The sequence below is a fragment of the Balaenoptera ricei genome, chromosome 9 (genome assembly GCF_028023285.1).
Source record: "Balaenoptera ricei isolate mBalRic1 chromosome 9, mBalRic1.hap2, whole genome shotgun sequence".
NCBI lineage: Eukaryota > Metazoa > Chordata > Mammalia > Artiodactyla > Balaenopteridae > Balaenoptera > Balaenoptera ricei.
In genome coordinates this window covers 10,394,768-10,415,097 of record NC_082647.1, presented here as the reverse complement: position 1 = coordinate 10,415,097, position 20,330 = coordinate 10,394,768, and the positions used below count along the sequence as shown (strand labels likewise).

At 34.6% G+C, this 20,330-nt stretch overlaps 1 long non-coding RNA gene across 1 annotated transcript in view; it reads left to right on the top strand.

The window, feature by feature from the left end:
* The window catches only part of LOC132371711 (uncharacterized), a 285,405-nt gene that overhangs the window by 239,662 nt on the left and 25,413 nt on the right, over positions 1-20,330 (top strand). The window contains exons 3-6 of the long non-coding RNA XR_009504934.1: positions 8,447-8,522; positions 12,157-12,273; positions 15,213-15,307; positions 15,645-15,694. This is a non-coding gene — a long non-coding RNA (uncharacterized LOC132371711). The remainder of the gene's footprint in view (positions 1-8,446; positions 8,523-12,156; positions 12,274-15,212; positions 15,308-15,644; positions 15,695-20,330) is intronic.

The following is a 20,330-nucleotide window of genomic DNA, read 5'->3' as shown; positions in this document are numbered from 1 at the left end:
TTAATTTCATTTATTTTCTTGTTCATCATTGTTTGTTTACTCTTTAGTTCTTCTAGGTCCTTGCTAAACGTTCCTTTTATTTTCTCCGTTCTGTTTCCAAGGTTTTGGATCATCTTTACTATCACAACTCTGAATTCTTTTTCAGGTAGACTGCCTATTTCCTCTTCATTTTTTTGGTCTGGTGGTTGTTTACCTTGCTCCTTCCTCTGTTGTGTATTTCTCTGTCTTCTCATTTTGCTTAACTTACTGTGTTTGTGGTCTCTGTTTCGCAGCCTGCAGGTTTGTAGTACCCGTTGTTTTTGATGTCTGCTCCCAGTGGGTAAAGTTAGTTCAGTGTGTTGTGTAGGCTTCCTGGTGGAGGGGACTGGTGCCTGTGTTCTGGTCGATGAGGTTGGATCTTGTCTTTCTGGTGGGCAGGACCACGTCCGGTGGTGTGTTTGGAGATGTCTGTGAACTTATTATGATTTTAGGCAGCCTCTCTGCTAATGGGTGGGTTTGTGTTCCTGTCTTGCTAGTTGTTTGGCATAGGGTGTCCAGCTCTGTAGCTTACTGGTCGTTGAGGGGATATGGGTCTTAGCTTTGAGATGGAGATCTCTGCAAGAGCATTCATCATTTAATATTACATGGGGCCTGGGGGTCTCTGGTGGACCAATGTTCTGAACTTGACTCCCACCTCAGAAACTCAGGCCTGACACCTGGCCAGAGCACCAAGACCCTGTCAGCCACACTGCTCAGAAGAAAAGGGAAAGAAAGAAAGAAAGAGAGAAAGAGAAAGAAAGGAAGGAAGGAAGGAAGGAAGGAAGGAAGGAAGGAAGGAAGAAAAAATAAACAAATAAAATAAAATATAGTTATTAAAATAGAAAAAAATTATTAAAAATTTTTAAAAAGTAATAAAAAGAAAAGAGAGAAAGAAGAGAGCAACCAAACCAAAAAACAAATCCACCAATGATCACAAGCGCTAAAAACTATACTAAAAACAAACAAACAAACAAAAAAAACGGACAGTGAGAACCCTAGGACAAATGGCAAAAGCAAAGCTATACAGACAAAATCACACAAAGAAGCATACACATACATCCTCACAAAAAGAGGGAAAGGAAAAAAATATATATATATAAAATAAAAAAGGAAGAGAGCAACCAAATCAATAAACAAATCTACCAATGATAATAAGCTCTAAATACGAAACTAAGATAAACAGAAAACCAGAAACAAATTAGATGTAGAAAGCAAACCCCAAGTCTACAGTTGCTCACAAAGTCCACCGCCTCAATTTTGGGATGATTCATTGTCTATTCAGGTATTCCACAGATACAGGGTACATCAAGTTGATTGTGGAGATTTAATCCACTGCTCCTGAGGCTGCTGGGAGAGATTTCCCTTTCTCTTCTCTGTTCGCACAGCTCCTGGGGTTCAGCTTTGGATTTGGCCCTGCCTCTGTGTGTAGGTCTCCTGAGGGCATCTGTTCCCCACCCAGACAGGACGGGGTTACATTAGCACCTGATTAGGGAGCTCTGGCTCACTCAGGCTGGGGGGAGGGAGGGGTATGGAATGCAGGGCGAGCCTGAGGCAGCAGAGGCTGGCATGACATTGCACCAGACTAAGATACGCCATGTGTTCTCCCGGGGGCAATGTCCCTGGATCACGGGACCCTGGCAGTGGCCAGCTGCACAGGCTCCCTGGAGGGGAGGTGTGGATACTGACCTGTGCTTGCACACAGTATTCTTGGTGGCTGCAGCAGCAGCCTTAACGTTTCATGCCCGTCTCTGGTGTCCACGCTGATAGCTGTGGCTTGTGCCCATCTCTGGAGCTCGTTTAGGCAGTGCTCTGAATCCCCTCTTGCACCCCGAAACAACTGTCTCTTACCTCTTTGGCAGGTCCAGTGTTTTTACCAAACTCCCTTTGGGGAAGTTTTAGATTTCAGTTTTAATCTCCTTACTAGTGATCATTCTGTTCAGATTTTCTATTTCTTTATGATTCAGTCTTGGAAAGATGTATGATTCTAAAAATATATCTATTTCTTTTGGTTGTCCAATTTGTTGTGAATAGCTGTTCATAATGTTCTCTTATAATTCGTTGTATTTCTCTGGTATACATTGTAATTTCTCCTCTTTTGTTTCTGATTTTATTTTTCTGAGCTTTCTCTCATTTTTTTTTTGGAAGTCTACCTAAAGGTCTGCCAATTTTGTTTATCTTTTCAAACAATCAGCTCTTAGTTTTATTGATCTCTTCTATTGTCTTTTTAGTCACTATTTTATTTATTTTCACTCTGATTATTATTGTGTCCTTTCTACTATAGGTTTCATTTCTTCTTTCTCTAGTTCCTTAAGGTGTAAGTTTAGATTGTTTGATATTTTTCTTGTTTCTTGAGATGGAATTGTATTGCTATAAACTCCCCTCTTAGTACTGCTTTTGCTGCATTCCATTGATTTTGGTATGTCATATTTTCATTTCTCTTCAGGTATTTTTTAAATTTCTCTTTTGATTTCATCATTGATCTGACAGTTGTTCAGTAGCATGTTGGTTAGTTTCCATATATTTGTGATTTTTCCAGCTTTCTTCTTGTAGTTGATTTCTGGTTTCATACATTTGTGGTTGGAAAAGATGCTTGATATGCTTTCAATCTTTTTAAGTTTATTGAAACTAGTTTTGTGTCACAACATATGGTCTTTCCTTGAAAATGTTTCATGTGTACTTGAGAAGTATGTATATTCTGGTGCTTTTGGATGAAATGCTCTATATCAATCTAATAAGTTCATCTGGTCTAATGTTTTATATAAGGCTGCTGTTTCCTTGTTGACTTTCTGTCTGGATGATCTGTCCATTGATGTCAGTGGGGTTATTAAAGTCCCCTTTTTTAATTTGTGTGCTGTCTATTTCTCCTTGTAAGTCTGTTAATACTTGATTTATATATTTTGGTGTTCCTATATTAGATGCATATAAGTTAACTGTTATGTCTTCTTGATGAATTGTCCCCTTTATATAATGTTCATCTTTGTCTCATGTTACATTTTTGGTTTGAAGGATATTTTTTCTGATATGAGTGTAACTACACCCACTTTCTGTTGGCTGTCATTTTCTTGGAGTATCATCTTCTATCTCTTCATTTTGAGCTGATGTTTGTCTCTAGGGCTGAGATAAGTCTCCTGAAAGTAGCACATAGTTGGGTCTTGTATTTTAATCCATCCAGCCACTCTGTATCTTGTGATTGGTGAATTCAGTTCATTTACAGTTAGGGTAATTATTGATAGATGAGGGCTTTGTATTGCCATTTTGTCTTTTGCCTTCTGGTTTCCCTATATCTCCATTGTTTCTTATTCCTTGTGTTTCTATCTGCCATTTTAGTTTGGTGGTTTTTTATGATGTTTTTCTATTTCCTCTTTTTTATGTTTCATGTCTCTGCTCTAGATTTATGTTTTGTGGTTACCATGAGCTTTGTATAACATGTCTCATAAATAACATAGTCTTTCTGCTGATAGCATCGTATCTTCATTTACACATATGGGTTCCATCCTTTTCCTCTTCCCCTTTTATGTTTTTGTTGTCACAAATTATCCCATTTTACGTTGTGAGTTTGCTACCAAATTCTCATAGCTATTGTTATGTTTCCTGCTTTTTCTCCTTTATGCTATAATTAAGTATTTAACCTATTCTGATCAGAGCTGCAATTTTCTGATTTTATCTACCATCTTACTCAGTTTGTGTACTGTACTTTTGCCTTTTCATTTCAAGTAGAAGAGCTCCTTTCAACATTTCTTGTAAGGCAGGTCTAGTGTTGATGAACTCCCACAGCTTTTGTTTGCCTGGGAAAGCCTTTGTTTCTTCTTCATATCTTAAATATAACTTTTCTGGATAGAGCATTCTTGGCTGAAGTTCTTATTTTTCAATATTTTGAGTATGTCATTCTATTTTCTCCTGGCCGGTAGGATTTCTGGTGATAAATCTGCTGATAGCTTAATGAGGGTTCATTTGTAGGTTACCATCCTGTTTTCCCTGGCTGTCTTTAAAATTCTTTCTTTGCCATTGACTTTTGATAGTTTTAATACAGTGTGCCTTGGAGAAGGTCTCTTTGTGTTGAGGTAATTAACTGTCCTTTTAGCTTCTTGGACTTATATATCCAGTTCCTTCCCCAGGTTTGTGATGTTCTCAGCTATTATTTATTTAAATGAACTTTGTGCTCCCTTCTCCCTCTCTTCTCCTTCTGGGATGCCAGTTATCTTTATGTTGCCCTTCCTAATTAAGTCAGCTAGTTCTTGTAGAATTCCTTCATTTAAAAAAAATTAGTTCTCTCTACTTTTCTACCTCTTTTATTTCTAGATTTCTATCTTCGATCTCACTAGCTCTCTCTTCCATATTACCTACTCTAATACTTTCTAATGCATTCTTCATATCATTTATTGAGTTCTTCACATCCAGACTTTGTGTGGTTCTTTTTCAGAGTTTCAGTCTCTTTGGTAAAGTGTTCCCTCTGTTCACGAATTTTATTGCTGGGCTCATTGAACTTCCCTTCTGATTTTTCTTGTAGCTCATTGAGTTACTTCATGACAGCTATCTGAGTTATATTGAAATATTCCATGACTTTAATTTTGGTTTCTGGAGGTTTGTCATTTCTCTTTTGTGATGCCATGTCACCATGGTTTTTTGTGGTGATTTATGTGTTGTTCCTCTGCCAGAGCATTTAAAATAGAGAATGCTTTTCTTCTTTAGGTGAAGCTATTTTTTTGGCTTGATTCTAATAATTCAACAGATTAGTAATCAGAGGACTTTATTTTGTTTTTCAGTAGGTGATGGTATAGCATTAGCTTTTGGTTTCTCTTACCTGGCCTGTGTCCAGCTCTATTTGAGAATTGGCAATTTCCACCCTCCATGGCCTCTGCCAGAGACACTGCCAAGTGTCTTTGTTGTCAATGCTTGTGCCTCTGGGGTCACTGCTGCCAGTATCACTGCTGTTGTTGGCATCACTGCCTGGGGCACCAGGATGGTGGGTGCCTCTACCACCTCTGGGTTTGGATTCACAGGTACCACCCCTGTGGGAGGTTGGGCTGGAGTCACATGCCCTGCCTCCTCTGCTACTGTTGGGTTCTCTGGGGCTGCAAGCTCAGCTGCGGTGGCTTGGGGGCCAGGATTACGGGCACTGCCTCAGTTGTTCTCCAGACTTTACCTCCTCTATGTCCTCCAGTCTACCCACCTTTAGATATACAAATGTGGGGAACTCTCTGGCTTCCCGGTGTGTTGGGTAGAGGAACCTTCATTGAGTTGTGGGTGTTCTCCTGGTTGTGGATTGAAAGGGAGAAACAAAGGGAAGGATTCATGCTGCTATCATGCTGATATTGCCTTTGGTCTAATACCTTTTGTAGGGATCTTAGAGCTAAAAAAATATGCAACTGACAGAGAAATGAGATATATTTTTAATATCATATACAGATTTTTATTTCTATAATAGCTATTATTTTGGTTTTGGTTAAACTTAATTATGAAAACTTCCTTTCAAAAGAACCCACCTACTCTAATATAGCATTTTTTAAAAAAAATATTTAAAAACTGATACCATTCTGCTTATGAACCTTGAATCCTGCCCCCTGAGTTCCCTATTACCTGCTTCAGGCAATTCCTGAGAAACCTCCCAGGCAAATTTACTATCTGTGAAGACAGAATGACTAATACTAGTTTAGAGAAGCAGTTTTAGAGAGAGAAGTTTAGTAAATGTTTCATTTATTTATGATCTAGCTCTACTAGTTTGAACTATTCTGACTCTGCCTGATAATATTGTATGAAGGTAGTAGAAAGCTAAAAATTATGGGTTGCATTTAGACAGTTAAAAAAACAAATATTTCTAATAAAATGACTCAGAGTATGTTATATTTTAATAGAGTTATAATATAAAAATATTTCTAAATATGCACACAGAGTTTTCCATAGTGTTTAAGTTTGTGATGGTAATAAAAAAGAAAGTAATTTAAGTCCTAAAATATTAACATGTTTGCAATATTATTAGATGCAGATAATAAAAGTAGGAGCTACCCTTCATTGAAAGACTACCCAGTACAAGGCTCTGTGCTAAACACTTTACACATGTTTTTTTATACAATCCTAATCTCAATAATATGAGATAGATACAAATGACCATTCACCATTAATGACTATTCCCACTTCATAAGTGAGAACATTAAATTTTAGAAAAATAGAGAAAAAAACAAGTAATAGATGACCAAATCGGAATTTGGCTACAAATATAAGAGTTGGCACTCTTAACCCTATGCTTTCTATCTCATCCTAAAATTTAAAAGTACAGCTTTTCTCTTCTTTTCAGATACATTTTTTTTATGTTAAAATATCAATCATTTTCCTTATTTTTGTACTGCCTGTTTTTATTGGGATTTTAGCATGAAACAGATGGTACACTTAAATTAGGATAATTCAAAGAGAGCTTTAAAAGGGGACTATTTCTAAGTGTGGGCAGAATGTAGGGAAACCTCGGGAGATAGTACAGTATCACAGAGTGAACTACAGCAGCTGTTGTTCCCACTCTGAGACCTGAAATGATACGGAGTGGGAGTTGTTGGATACCCAAACCCAGTAGGAGACACTAATAGAAATAGTGCCAGCTTGAGAGGATCTGTGACCTTCAGTCCAGAGATGCAACCGTCTTGAAGCAACCTTACAAAGAAGGAGCCATGGATTAATTAACCACCCGACTTCCTGTACAAGCTTCCTATTGGTTGAACACAAACTGAAGCCAGGAGACAAAACAGTCCACAGATGGAGTCCAATAAAGTAGAGAAGGGAGGAGAGAGGTTCTGCAGGGATAGAGAGAAGGTATTCTCTGCACACTCATGCAACACAAATGAAAATAATTCTTACATAATACCTTAGAATTTTTGCAATATATTACAAATTTTAAACACATCGAATAATTTTTAACGATGCAGATGTAGAGAAGGACATGTGGACACAGTGGGGGAATGGGAGGGTGGGACGAATTGAGAGATTAGGTTTGACCTAAATACACTACCATGTGTAAAATAGATAGCTAGTGGGAACCTGCTGTATAGCAGGGAGCTCAGCTTGGTGCTCTGTGATGACCTAGTTGGGTGGGATGGGGGCGTGGGAGGGAGGTCCAGGATGGGGAGGGGGTGGGAGGGAGGTCCAAGAGGGAGGGGATATAGGTATACATATGACTGATTCACGTCATTGTACAGTGGAAACTAACACAATATTGTAAAGCAATTTTACTCCAGTTAAAAAAAAATTACCACTTTAAGTAATTAAAGTGTTGATATTTCTTAATTACTTTTGTTTATTTTATTCCAAACAAAATTTTATGTTCAAACAGAGCTACCTTTATTATAGATATCATTATTGAAATGATAACTTAGAGAAAATTTAATCAAGCAAAATTCATCTAATTTATTTAGTCTTGAGCAAAACTTACAGTGAAAATTTTAGCACAAAGATTTTTGCTGTGCTAGCAATGTTTGCAGTGTAAGAAAAAAGTTAACAAGACATTTTAATTATTCACACTTTAAGTACTACAGCGTAGAGGTCAACACTTATGGCTAAAGGAGGAATATATACAATACTAATGTTAGAACTTTACATCCATAACAAAAAATATGAAAAACTTACTTAGTGCTTACTGTATACAGGACACTGTGCAAAAGCCCTTTCCATTCATCATCTTAATGTTTCTACCTTAAGTCCTATGAGATATTTGTACTATTAGCCTTATTTTAAAATAAAAAATGCAGACTTAGATGTAGTCACTTGATCACATATAACTTATTTTTTCATTCATTCATGTCTTCATTATTCAAAATATACTTATTGTGCTACTAAACTATGAGCAACTTGAAGGCAAGGACTGTGTCTTCCATCTCTTCATTTCCTTCAATCTGCAGTGCTTAGTACATTGGAATGAATGACATTTTCCATCAAGGTATGGCCCATGGTTTTCAGGGGCAAAGAACTGGATTATATCTGAAAATGTAGGATCTTCTCAGCATCTGGGAAAGCCTGGCACACTTGACTGAGAGGTTTCTTGTGGTTTCTGGAGAGGCTCAGCATTTGTCACCTGCTGGACATTGACTGAAAGAACTGAGGTAGAATTTTCCCAAGATGTTATTTTGAGACTTGCTCAAAGTTCCTTGATTGGAGTTCTCCATGTGAACAGGCCTAAGGTCTCAGGAAGCAGTGTTTCTTTCTGGCAACAATATATTTTATCACAGACCTCTAATTAATCTTACTTTAGGGGGAATGAAACAGGACATAGACCCACAGAACCTATTGTAAGGCCAGATTGAGAGTCCCTGGATCTGTCTCTGAGTATGTGAGCTGCTTGCTCCTGCTGTGAGAGTTGTTTCAACAGGGCATTCAGTCATAGAATTACCTGCGATTCTAGAAAATAAGTGGACTATCAGAGAACCCCTTCCTTTTGTCTGCACCCTAGGTAATGGTGAGTAAGAACCTCCAGGAAGGTGAGCTGGCTCCGGATCTCTTACAGACTTTCAAGAACTTAACATATGGTAAGAACATCACTGACATGAGCACTGTCTTTTAAGATGCAGGCCATCCCTCAATCACAGGTTTAATATACACTGGATTAAACATGTGGACCAGGATACAGTCAGCATGGAATTAATTTAGTCCTTGTTTCAAAATGGTTAAACTCCAAGTGGCAAAAAGGGAGAAAAAATAGCTAACACTTTTATAGTATTTATGTTGGGCTACGCTTTTGTGAAACTCTTGGAGTTTATTAATTTACTTCATCTTCAAAGCATGAAGTTGGGTATTACCAACTTCTCCTCTTAACAAATGAAGAACGTTAATGCAGAGACGTTGAAAAATTTGCCCAAGATTATGCAAGAAATATGTAATGGGATTGGGTGAAATTCAAACTCAGGCAGTGTAGCACCTTAGCTATGTTTTACCACAATGTTATACTACGTCTCAAATACATTTACCTCCAGATAAGACCTTTTGAGTCCCAGTGAGAAACTGCTTTGGTGTGTCCTTTCTCATAAAAGACTGGAGCCTGCCATTTGGAGGCAATATCTGAGGAAACCTTCTGCTGTATAAATTATCCAGAGGATAATTTACCTAGACAAATCATAAAATGACAAACGGTCCAATTGCACGTTTTATTGAAAAATCGAATTAAAATGCCTTCTTTAAAATTTCAGAAATCTCACATAAATTTTCACATATTCAGTTTCTGTGGACCGGTTTCCTCAGTTGATTGACAACACTCTGTTGGTGTTCAGCAGCCACTGCCCTTTTTAGGTTGAATTGTGCTCACCTGTTTATTACAATTCTTCATAGTTCCTGCCAGAACTGGCCATGAGAGTATAGGACCTCTGATCCACTGGTTCATGCTTTCATACTTCCTAAACTGTGCAAGTGTACAATTGTAAATTGTATAATTTTATATTATTTTTAAAGGAAAATAATATAAAATTATAAATACAAAAACAGCTGTGAAAGTGAATATTTATTTAAATTAAGAAATAATCACAAATTACAATTTATAAATATTAAATTACACAAATGCCAAAAAATCCAGAGAATATATTTATATTCAGTTAGAGTCTGACATGCTTTTATAATACTTTCTCCAAAATCTGGCTGCCTAGTCTTTGATTGCCTCTCCTTATGACAATGTGTTTTATATTGTTTTCTATAGAGAGATTATGACAATAATTAACAAAGTCCTAACAAACCTATATATTTATATCTCACTGAAACCAAACCAAACTAAATCCATCCCCAGCTCAACTGACCTTAAAAGTAACATCCCCAAAATGGCCATAGCCACCTCAAAATCATCAGACAACAGGAAATATGATGGAGGGGAAGCTGAAATAGAAAGAGATAGTGGTCTCAAGCAAAGGTAGTTAGAATGCTTCAGTGTCTGAGTCAGCTTGAACTACCAAAATACCACAGATTGAGTTGCTTCAAAAATAGAAATTTATTTGCTAACAGTTCTGAAGGCTGGAAGTCAGATCAGTGTGCCATCAGGGTGAGTTTCTGGTGAGAACTCTTTCTGACTTGCAATGCGCCACATTCACATTGTCTTTACAGTGAGTGGCGAAGAAGAGCTCTCTGGTGTCTCTCCTTTTATAAGGACACTAATCCTATCAGATTAGGGCTCTACTCTTAAGACCTTATTTAACCTTAATTCTCTCCTTTTAAGCCCTATCCCCACATACAGTCATACTGTGGGTTAGAGCTTCAACATAAATTTTGGGGGATACAATTAAGTGAGCCACCATGATAGCTAAAGCTCTCCTCTGAGTGATAACCAATCTGCCAAATGATGGAACTGTAGGAAGATCTTGTGTTGTCCTCTTTTAAAGGGCAAAAAATGTCCAAATACTGTTTATCTATAATTTTTTTAATTAAAAAATGTAAGTTCAAACACATGACCTCTGTCTCTGATGAGTGCTTGAAAGGATACCCCATAGTCATTGAATAGTATCAATGAGGCCACTGAGATGAGAGAAAATTTAGCATTTTCAGAGATATGGAAATTTGTCCAGTGTGGTCATGACAATGAGAGAAAGTGGCATAAAATGAGGCTGTAGCTCGAGGAAGAATCTAGGTTTTAATATTTGTTTAACCTACATACCTGATATTTTGAAAGGTTTAGATTGCAGACTATTTTAATATATAATATATAGTTTCTTTATTTTTATTAATCATATACACAAATAGTAATCAGATGTGCTGATTGAGATGAGATAAACTATTACTATAGTGAGTTAATATAGTTACTGACACAAACCAAACTGAGCTAACATATATTTTATTGCAATCCAACCTCTTATCCCACCTTCAAAACTGCCTGTGGAGACACCCAATAGTTTGTTTTATGCGGGGATCTATTAGTCTAAAGAGACAGTACACAGATGTGAATAGTTGTTTTTCATAGATAATATATGTACTATTTAAACAATATATTTATCAATATACATACATATATATACATATAATATATGTATATATATATTACATATATAATAACTTAGACCAATAAGTGATATAACCACTATGCAACACTGATGGTAAATCACACGGACAAGCTTTCTTTGAAAAACAGACTTCAAAAGATTATTTTTGTAATTTCTGCAAATAGGACACATTATTTCTTTATTCCAGCATTTGCAGCACTTTTACCCCAAAGTGACCAAAAACTGAAAAATTATTTTAAAAAGTAGTCACAAAACCTCTAGCAACACGGAAATATCTCTCTTTCCTCCCCATGTTTTTGCTCTTCCACAGAAGTAGCCTCAATCAATAGTTTATACCTATCTTTCTACTCTTTCTCTGTGCATACACACACACACAAATAGATACAGATAAGGGATAGTTAGGGATAATGTGTAATTGCACATAAATATAAAATTACTTTTAATAAAATTATATATACACCATCTGGTGAGCTGTACATTTCTGTTCATATAGAGCTATTTCATACTTTTATGGACTTTCATATTATTAAAAATATACATATCCTATACTTTGTTAGTCATTATCCTACCGATAGATATTTAGTTTCCTATTTTTTCCTATTACTTAACAATGGTTCAATACCATTCTTATAAATATGCATTTGTGTGTATTTGTGATTATTTTTTAGGATAGATGTAAGTATGCACATTTTAATTTTGACAGATCAGTGTCAATGTGTCAACCTTAAAAGTGGTAACAGACAAAAATCTCTACCAATTTATACTTCCATCAACTGTGTATGAGGATACCAATTTTAGTAGTCTGTTTTACTATTGTAATTTATCATATTCTCATTTCCAGTTCCATAATCTAATTAATGAAAAGTGAAATCTTATTATCATATTTATTTGCATTACTGATTACTCATGACAGTGTTATTTTATAAGCTTGTTTGGCCATTAACATTTTTTTAAACTGAGAATTCCTGCTTTTGTTCTTTATCATTTTTCTATTGTTACCTTCTTTTGTCTTATGAGTTACAGGGACTCTTCATCCATAAATATTAAACATTTTACTGCAATATATGTATTTTCAACCATTTCTTTTTAAACTACGCTTATAATGAATTTCATATAGACAAAGTATATAAACTTAGGTGGTCTTATGTATCTTTTTCTTTATGCCTTTAAAATTTTCTATCTCATTTAGGAAGAACATAATGTAGTGAACTTCTCTTGTCCTTTGGACTATTACCCAACCCCTGTGCATCTGATACTGGCATCCTTATTTTCCTGAAGGAAATCGCTCTGACACTAAGTGGATCAGGTGAGACAAGCTCCACTGAGACTCCATGGATTCTTACAAGTAGCAAACTTGGCCAGTGAGTAACCTGCATTCCAAGATCACAGAGTTGAGGCACATGACCAAGGCTATGTAAGAGCAAGGAAATGTCAACCCTGGGACTTCTGCTGTTAAATGGATAAAAAGAAATTATTCATTCACTGGAGCCCTTGTGGATATAACCTAGGAATTTTTATGGCCATTTTGTCAACCTTCAGTAAACTTTGCATGCAAATAAATCCAACACTAAGGAAAGCAATGTGGAACGATATAGGGAAACACATTGCTGATGATACTGCTTGGGTACCAGTATCAACAGTGCCAAAAGCTGGGGCTACCCTTGGGCTCTTCATTTATGTGAGTGAATAAATTCTCAAGTTGTTACATTTTTTAAATACCCGTTTAAGTAGAGTTCTAATCTGCCTTGGACTAAAAAAAAAAAAAAAAAAAGGAACTCTCTAACATATTTTCCATCTCAGTATAATTTTTCAAAATATCCTATACTTTCCTCTATAGTTTCATACACTTAATAATTTTCTCACTATATTTACAATACAAAGTCATTATAAAAATATTAATCAATACACAGAAACTTAAGTGAGGAAGTTAAAATATTCTCAATTTTGTGAAAGAAGCACCACTAATATTTTTATAATGTTCTTTTTTTCAGAATTTCAAAAGTATGCATTTTATTTTTTACAGTTCATTTTTTAAAAAGTTTTTATTGGGGTATTGTTGATTTATAATGTTGCATTAGTTTCAGGTGTACAGCAAAGTGATTCAGTTATTCATATATTCATTCTTTTTCAGATTCTTTACCCACATAGGTGATTACAGAACATAGGTGATTGAGTAGAGTTCCCTATGCTATACAGTAGGTCTTTGTTGGTTAGCTATTTTATATATAGTAGTGTGTGTATGTTAATCCCAAGCTCCTAATTTATCCCTCCCCCTGCCATGTTTCCCCTTTGGTAACCATAATTTTGTTTTCAAAATCTATGAGTCTGTTTTTGTTTTATAAATAAGGTCATTTGTATCATTTTTTAAATTAGAGTCCACATGTAAGTGATATCATATGATATTTGTCTTTCTCTGATTTACTTCACTTAGTATGATAATCTCTAGGTTCATCCACGTTGCTGCAAATGGCATTATTTTGTTCTTTTTTATGGCAGAGTAATATTCCACTGTATATATGTACCACATCTTCTTTATCCATTCCTCTATCGATAGATATTTAGGTTGCTTTCATGTCTTGGCTATTGTAAATAGTGCTGCAATGAACATTGGGGTGCATGTATCTTTTCAAAGTATGGTTTTATCTGGATATATGCCCAGGAGTGGGATTGCTGGATCATATGGGATTCCTATTTTTCATTTTTTAAGGAACCTCCACACTGTTCTCCATAGTGATTGTACCAATTTACATTCCCACCAAGAGTGCAAGAAGGTTCCCTTTTCTCCATGCCCTCTCCAGTATTTATTATTGATGGCCATTCTGACCAGTGTGAGTTGATACCTCATTGTAGATTTGATTTGCATTTCTCTGATAATTAGTGATGTTGAGCATCTTTTCATGTGCTTTTTGGCCATCTGTATGTCTTCCTTAGAGAAATGTCTATTTAGATCTTCTGCCCATTTTTTGATTGGTTTGTGTTTTTTTGACATAGAGCTGCATAAACTGTTTGTATATATTGGAGATTAAGTCCTTGTTGGTCACCTCACTTGCAAATATTTTCTCCCATTCTGTGGGTTGTCTTTTCATTTTGTTTATGGTTTCCTTTGCTGTGCAAAAACTTTCAAGTTTAATTAGGTCCCATTTTTTAATTTTTGTTTTTATTTTCATTACTCTAGGAGGTGGATCAAAAAAGATATTCCTGCAGTTTATGTCAAAGAGTGTTCTGCCTATGTTTTCCTCTAAGAGTTTTATAGTTTCCAGCCTTACATTTAGGTCTTTGATCCATTTTGAGTTTATTTTTGTGTATGGTGTTAGAGGATGTTCTAATTACATTCTTTTACATGTAGCTGTCCACTTTTCCCAGCACCACTTACAAAGAGACTGTCTTTTCTCCATTGTATATTCTTGCCTCCTTTGTTGTAGATTAATTGACCACAGGTGTGTGCGTTTACCTCTGGGCTTTCTATCCTGTTCCACTGATCCATATATCTGTTTTTGTGCCAGTACCATACTGTTTTGATGACTGTAGCTTTGTAGTATAGTCTGAAGTCCGGGAGCCTGATCCCTCCAGCTTTGTTTTTCTTTCTCAAGATTGCTTTGGCTATTTGGGGTCTTTTGAGCTTCCATATAAATTTAAAAAATTTTTGTTCTAGTTCTGTGAAAATTGCCATTGGTAATTTGATAGGGATTGCATTGAATCTGTAGGTTGCTTTGGGTAGTATAGTCATTTTGTATAATGTTCTTTTATATGTCCTTCTAGATAGACCTTGACCCCCCACCCACATATTTTTATATATGTTTTACTCTAGGGATGTTATTTTTCTTTTGGAAAATATACATTCTTTCTTTTGTAGCATTTTGGTATTATTTTTATTTATGTCCCTCTCATCTTCTATTTCCCTCTACCAACCATGTAACTAATGTTAACAGCCTGATGTGTACTTTTCTCCATGTTCATAATATTACTATTGCTATACATATGCACACATAACATGGATTTTTGCCATTTTTGTGTAACAAATATGGGGAATTATATACACTTTTCTGCATCTTGCTCTTCCCACATAATAGTATCTAAAAATCCCTCCAACTACAGTTATAAATCATTCTTTATTTTTCTTATATTATACTTTAGTAGTCAGTGCCACAATTTATTTACTAATATTTTGCCTATAAAAGATATGCTGTAATAACATTTTTCTCTTTTATTTATTTGAATGCCTATATGTATTTTAAATTTTGGCAGATACTTTTGAGATTTCTCTTCCAAACTAATGAAAAGCAATCAATATTTTCATGAATATTCAAGATCAAGCCACTTTCCTTGCATCTGCCACACAAGTAAGTGTTACCATTTTAATAACTGTTATTAATATAAACATTATTTGGGCCATCTAGTTGTTACTTTTATATTTTCTTAATACTGAAATTGAACATTTTTACATATATTTATGGTATATTTGAATTAAAAAATTAATATAAACATATTGATATCCTTTACCATTTTTCTTTTAGTTTTGTTGATATTCTTCTTCTAGAACTTTACTTTCAATAGGTATTTTGAGATAACATTCCCTTACCTATAATATGCTTATATTCTTCTTCAACCTACTGCATTTGATTTGATTTATATGATTCAGTTTCTCAGATTTTCACATATATTTTCTTTCTCACACAGGTTTTGGAAAGCCTAGAAGTTTCTTCACCCCTTGTTGAGATCTGCAGGAGGTAAGTAAGGGCTTCACCTCCCTAGGATATTTCCTTTGACTTCTATTTGCCTCTGTGTGCAAGTCTGTGCATGGACATATGCCTAGGACTGAAATGGCTGGTCATGTTGTACATGTGTATTTAACTTTTTAAGGGAAAGCCAAGCTATTTTCCAAGATATGTTTACCATTTTACATTAACTCCATAATCTTGCCAACAATTTATTTGGTTAGGCTTTTTAATTTTAGACACTCTAAAAAATGTGGAGTATTATCACATTGTGATTTTAATAATTTGCACTTTTTTATAAATAATGTTGAATAACATTTCAAATGCTTATTTGCAACTTACATTTCTTCCTTAGTGAACAAAAAGATTTCTATTCAAATATTTTGCACATCTTCTAATGAGTTGTTGGTTTTCCTTTTATTGAATCTTGAGATTTCTTTATATATTAAGAATATGCGCTTTTTGTCAGATATATGATAATTTTGTCCAGTTTTTACTTTTTATAAAACACAATTTATCAATTGTTTTATTTATTTATTATGTTTCTAAGAAATCTTGGCCTATTGTTGTCACAAGTATTTTCTCCTCTACATTTTCTAGAAGTTTGGTGTTTATATTTAGGTCTACGATCCATATTATGTAAATTTTATAAGTGATTCAAGGCTTGGATTATTATACCTCTTATGTATTATTGTATTTAATTTACTAAAGTGAGACGTGTTGGCCCATACTTTTCTTTGTGGGAAAGATAAGTACAAATTGTTGATTTAAGGCTATTCAGGTAACATATTTCTTCTTGAATGAGCTTTGGTAGCTTTTGTCTTTTAATTTGTTCATTGCATCTAATATTTAAAGTGGGCATTTTGTAACCAGAATATAATTGGGTCTTGCTCTTTACCCCTTTTGACAATCACTGCCTATTAATTAGTTTATATCATTTAATATGATCATTATCATGATTGGTTCTAAATCTACCACTGGCTATTTGTTTTCTATTTGTCCTGTTTGTTCCTGCTCCACTTATTTCCACTGTAATGCATTATTCTGGATTAATTTAGTGTATTTTATCTCCTTTGCTGAATTATTGGCTAAAACTCTTTTTTTGTTTGTTTCAGTGTTTGCTTATGTTTATATCATGCATTTTTACTTATGATAATCTACTTTGAAATGTTATCATACCAGTTCATGCATAATATAAAAACCTGACAACAGTAGGCTTTCATTTTTCCTTTATTAACCAGTGTCACCTTTGTCATATATGTTACAAAGTCCACAACACAATATTATTTTTTATTTACTTTCCATGGATATGTCTTCAAGTTCATTGATCTTGTATGCTGCAGTGCCTAATCTGCCATTAATCCTATCCAGTGCATTGTATATCAGACATTGTAGTTTTCATCTCTAGAATTAAATTTACATCTTTGATATTTCTATGTTTTACTAAAATGCTCTGTCTTTTCCTCTAGTTTGTTATACATGTAGAATACAGTTATAATAAGTCTTTTAGTGTTATTGTTACTAATTCTACAATGAATGTTTTAGGGGTTAATTTTGATTGATTTTTCTCATCTTGGGTTATATTTTCCTGCTTTTTTGCATATCTGGTAATTTTTAAATGAACACCTTCTTGTGTCTGTATACATTTTCCTTCCTTTAAATAGTGTTGAACTTTGTTATCTGGCACAGTTAAGTTACCTGAAAATAGTATGATATTTTCCTGTCTTGATTTTAAGTTTTAAGTCTTGTTAGGCAGGACCAGAACAACTTTAGTCTACGTCTAATTTTTCCCCCAATTCTGGGATAAATTCCTTCTGAGTAGTCTATACCCAATGACCTGTGAATTATGAGCTTTTCCACTCGGTCTGTGGGAATAGGAGCTACGCTTGCTTTCATGTGAGCACTGAGGGTTGTTTCTCTCTTTATTTTAGATGGTTGTTCCCTTGGTCTCAGGTGGTTTCCTCACTGTAAAAACTGATCAATACTCAGTTTAAGGGGGACCACCTGAACACCTGTAGATTGCTTTCTCCTCTCAGGATTCTGCCCTTCTTACTCTAGCCTCTAGTCCCATCCCAGACTTCCACCTCCCACTCCTCAACTCAGTGAGGGAACCATCCTCTGCCTGGGTTTCACCCCACTGTGACACTGGAAATTCTCTCCAGACAGTATACTGTGGTAGTTACAGAGCTCACCTTGTTTGTTTACTGTCTTTCAGAGAATACTGCCTTTAGCTGCATTATCTCCAATGCCTTGAAGTGTTATTTATATATTGTGTCCAGATTTTTAGTTGTTTGAACTGGGAATGTAAATTTGAGTGCTATTACTTTATCTTAGTCATAAGCAGAATAGGAGTTTTTTAATATGGATTTTTTTCAAGATTGAAAGATGATAAATCCCAAGAATCACTGTTGTAATAGATTGTACTCTGCCATTAAATAGGCATGTAGTTTATGATAAGAACTTTAAAAAGCATATCTAACTCAGTACAACTCCTCTATAGTTTATGTACAGTTTTCTTATATATAAATGTAAAGACTAAAGGATATTTTCTCCAAGTATTTTATGCAGAAGGAGACGAATTAAGGGAGATAAAAAAGCCATGATTTTTTTTTAAGGTAAGCCATTAGAAGAAAAAACACTTAATTTGGAAGCTTTTTCTAAATATGCTTGTTTCCACTCTTGGAATTTTTAGTCTAATTTTAATGTGTATTCTACTTAATTTCATTAACAAATAAATCCTTAACAAAGGAAAACTTCAAATTCACCTACAGGGTATGTATTTTTATTTATTATTACTTTTATTTTTCTTTTTAAATTCTGGACATCTCTTCCATAAAAGCTGCAGAAAAGTATGTAGTTGCCATTAAACATAGAACTATATTGTTTTTAGCAAGTCATATATTTATATAAAGCACAAATAATTTGGAATTCTATTTGGCATTTCAATATTTTTATCTACTTGGTAATTTAATTATAGTAACTCTATGGTTAGTGCTCTGTGTTTTTCTTCAGCAAACAATCAATTTATCTTTATTAACTTCTCTATATGGAATATATTTTTATGGAGAAGACCAAGAAAATAATAAATAAACTCTATGAAACTGAGTGCTCTTAAGTGTTTACACTTTCTGAAATCAAAATACTTAATGTCTCTTTTTTGTTTTAGAGGCATTGGAAATATTAGGGAAAAAAAATCAGGAAATTAAAATCCCAGAAAGACCTACTCCTTAGTTTGGGATAAATTTATTACCTTAACTAATTCAAAACTAGTTTTATGCATCTGGATAGAATGGCACATTTCTAAATAAAGAAATATTTCTGTTTTCCATATATGATGAAATAAAACAAAAGAAACAAAAACTTAATAACCTCAGACATTGAGACCAGAATAATCTAATGTCAGCATGTGGCAAAAGGTAACAGTGATCAAAAATGACATGGAATTGGATGGAGAAAAAAGCCATTGTTTCAAAGTATGTTAAATTCCATCTTTATATTTTGAAAATAGACTATCTGAAAAGGCAGAAGTTGCTGAAATTCTATAATTGGTTCTTTGATGCTCTGATGCAGAGTTTAGACCTACTCCAGGAATTCCTGATAAAGAGAGAAGGCCTTGGGTTTCACCACAATTAACTGAGAGGTTTTATTTTTATAACGATACTCACTTGCCTGAGAGGCAGTTCAACATGGGAGAGGAGAGTTGCTTTTGGAGCCTGATTGTGTAGGCTTGAATGCTGACTTCCACTAAGTTTCTAGCACAAGTTAAATTGCTTTCTGTAGTTTAGAATCTTCAGCTATAAATGGGAATCAAAAGTAAATCATAGAATTGTTTGAGGTCCAAATAAGATAATCCATATAAACTGCTAAACACGGTGTTTGACACATAAGCCCTCAATAAATGCTAAATAAATATTAGCTATTACATTAATTGTAATTATTATTATCAGCCATAGATAGCTATACTTACAAATGGAAGTGTTTCATAATACTTAGAAGTGATGACAAAGAAAAACTAGGTGAGAATTTCAATGACCAATAAGAAAACTTGACATCTACCCTCCATAACCCACCAGAGGATGAATAGGGAAATATGCTCACTCATATTTATTTGCCCTATAGCACCCCAATTTTTGTACCTTTGTGAAGTGATAGTCTTTTTCAGGTTAAGGAAGTTCTACTTCTACCTTGTTGAGAGTTTTATAATGAATGGGTGTTGGATTTTGTGAAATGCTTTTCTGCATGAATTGATTTGATCATGTGAATTTTCTTATTAGTCTCTTGATTTGATAGATTAACTTAATTGACTTTTGAATGTTGAAATAGTCCCATATACCTGAAATAAATCTCACTTCATTGTACAATTATTTTATACATTGTTGGATCCCATTGGCTGATATGTTTTTGAAAATACAGTTTTAGTTTTCCTTTCTTGTAGAGCTTTATCTGGCTTTGTTATTAAGATAATGCTGGCCTCATAGAGTGAATTAGAGAGTGTTCCCCCTGTTTCTATCTTTTGGATGAGATTGTAGAGGATTGCTATAATTTTTTCATTAATTGTTTGATAGAATTCACAAGTGAAATCAACAGGGCCTATTATTTTCTACTTTGGAATGTTATTAATTATTGATTCCATTGTGTCCTGCAAACA